We start from the raw sequence: 2,327 nt of genomic DNA, 5'->3' as shown, positions 1-2,327 counted from the left end.
GCAGGTCACCTACTAATTGGAAAGCTGGTGGTTTGATCCCTGTCTACTGTTTGCATGCCGAATATCCTTAGGCAAGATACTATGATACTATAGGAGATGCTATCTGATGCAGCCATCGGAGTATGAATGTGTGTGAATGTTTGATAGACACTACTAGGTAGAAAGAGCATGGAAAAAGTGCTGGGGTGAATGAGGCAAGTTATGTAAAGTGCTTTGAGTGCTCAGAGTAGAAAAGTGCTAAATAAGAAGCAGTCCATTTACCATTCCTCAGGATAGCACTTTTCAAAGTATAGACAACTCTGTCCTGAGACCTAGTGGAACTCAAATAGGTTTTAATCTCATTTAGCTTACTGAAAGTTTTCACCACCTGCACAGTCATAAAGTGTGTAAAATATATCCAAAATAATACAGTTTCCCAAAAATGCTCTGTGTATGTGGGATATAATGATAATGTATTATTTTACTAAATAAATAGTGCACAGAAAAATAAATACATTTCCCAAGGGTCTTCATGGAACTACAGAAATTGTTTTGACAAAATAACCCACCTACTTTTTCAGATATCAGTGGGGATGGTTCAGTGTCAGGAGTGTATGTATGGAGAGATGAGAGTGGGACAGCTAGGCCTGAGCCAGGGGTTTGATCTGTTTGGCCTGCCAGCTGATTGGGAAATAAGTGATTTAGTATAGATGTGTACATTGGATCTGCCAGTACCATTTACATGTTGACTAAAATAACACAAACACATTATTCTTTGTTAAAAATAAAAGAATAAGAGGAAAGTCTGTCAGTTTATTTCATATGAAATTCGCTATGAGTTTAATTTCCACCCATGTCTCTCTTTTCTTTTGTTATTTAAAACCCTGACTTAATAGTGCCATCCTACGATCCTACCGCTCCAGCTCTGCGTCAGTTAGGAGTGCTGGCACCTGGACCAAACCAAATCCTGAAATAAGGTGGGTGAAGGCGGAGTCAGAGGCTGAGTGGAGATTATTGTTCAAACGGAATTTTAAGGTCTCCTGAAAGGCAGAATATATAGCCCCCCACCATTGAGTGATCAATCCTGACACCATGTGGTTAAAAATTGCATGTGGAAAAAAAGTGTGACAAAGAGTGACAAGTTATGTGAAGTAAAGTTTAAAAAATATATTTCAAATGTTTTTATTGTACACTACATTTTTTGAACTTTGAGCCAACTTGTCAGGGAGGGAACACACGGGCAGACAGAGTAACAAGTTTTACAAGTTTTACAAATTACTCTAATTTGTTACAGCTAAATTAGTTTTACTCAGACAACAATTCTGATTTGATTGAAACTTAACCCTTTAAGACCTACCATAGAACCAAGTCCCTCAGAGCTTATATTATATTTTTACATGGTGTGGTGCCATTTTTTGGGAGCATTTCAAGTTGCTATACATCAATACAACCATTATAGCCCAAATCTTAATAATATGTCTGCATTAAGTCCATAGTAATTACATAAATTGCAAAAAAGTGCAATAAACTACAAAAAAATTTAAAATCATTTTTGTTTTTTTAACATATATTTCTAGTTAGAGAAATTTAAGAGGCTTATACCTCAAAACTGTAAATACAAAAAAGTTGCACAAAATAGTTTCCCACCACAGGAAATTTATTTTGAGTGTCTTCATAGTTTTAATTTTGAAATACACCAATTTTTATATACTGCAGGAAAAATGAAAATAAATATTATAGTGCAAATTTGCAAAAAAGCAGCATATGCATCAAAATAAACTATTTCCAGCAGTGCAATTTGTCCTAAGCATCCCAGAAATGACACAGAAAGTCATAAAGTCAAAGATAACTTTTAAAAACACCAGTCTAGGCTCATGAGGCCCTGATGGTAAAAAACTACATTTCCGCGAAAATGACGTCACTTCCGGATTTGGGCAAGTAATGGCGGACGTGCGAAGGTTTGCGCTGACGTCTATTCCAACGTAGGAAGTATTACGAACAGCTGGTCGGATCGGCAAAGCGTGTTTCTGGAATATTATGTTTTTGTTGCTGCAAGCACTTTTTATGCAGTTTTTGCAAAGCTATATGTGGAAGGAAACTGTGACCTAGGACAAGCTGATGGCATAAGATGTAAGTACAACTCCTCCGGTTTCATATGCAAAAAAATTATTGCGCTAGCTTACGTGGTTGCAGTGCTACCGGGATTTAAAAATAGTTACGCAAAACAGAGCGTGCCCGCTCCAACCAGCTTTAAAGGGTTAAATATGCACTTAAAATAAGCCAAAACTATTTCACAAATGTATATTGAAGCGAATAAAAAAGATAATTTATTCCAAAGACCTTAAAGC

This window comes from Pundamilia nyererei, unplaced genomic scaffold, assembly GCF_000239375.1.
Source record: "Pundamilia nyererei isolate P.nyererei 1_Seehausen unplaced genomic scaffold, PunNye1.0 scaffold00335, whole genome shotgun sequence".
Classification (NCBI taxonomy): domain Eukaryota; kingdom Metazoa; phylum Chordata; class Actinopteri; order Cichliformes; family Cichlidae; genus Pundamilia; species Pundamilia nyererei.
Note: the sequence above shows the minus strand (reverse complement) of the source record.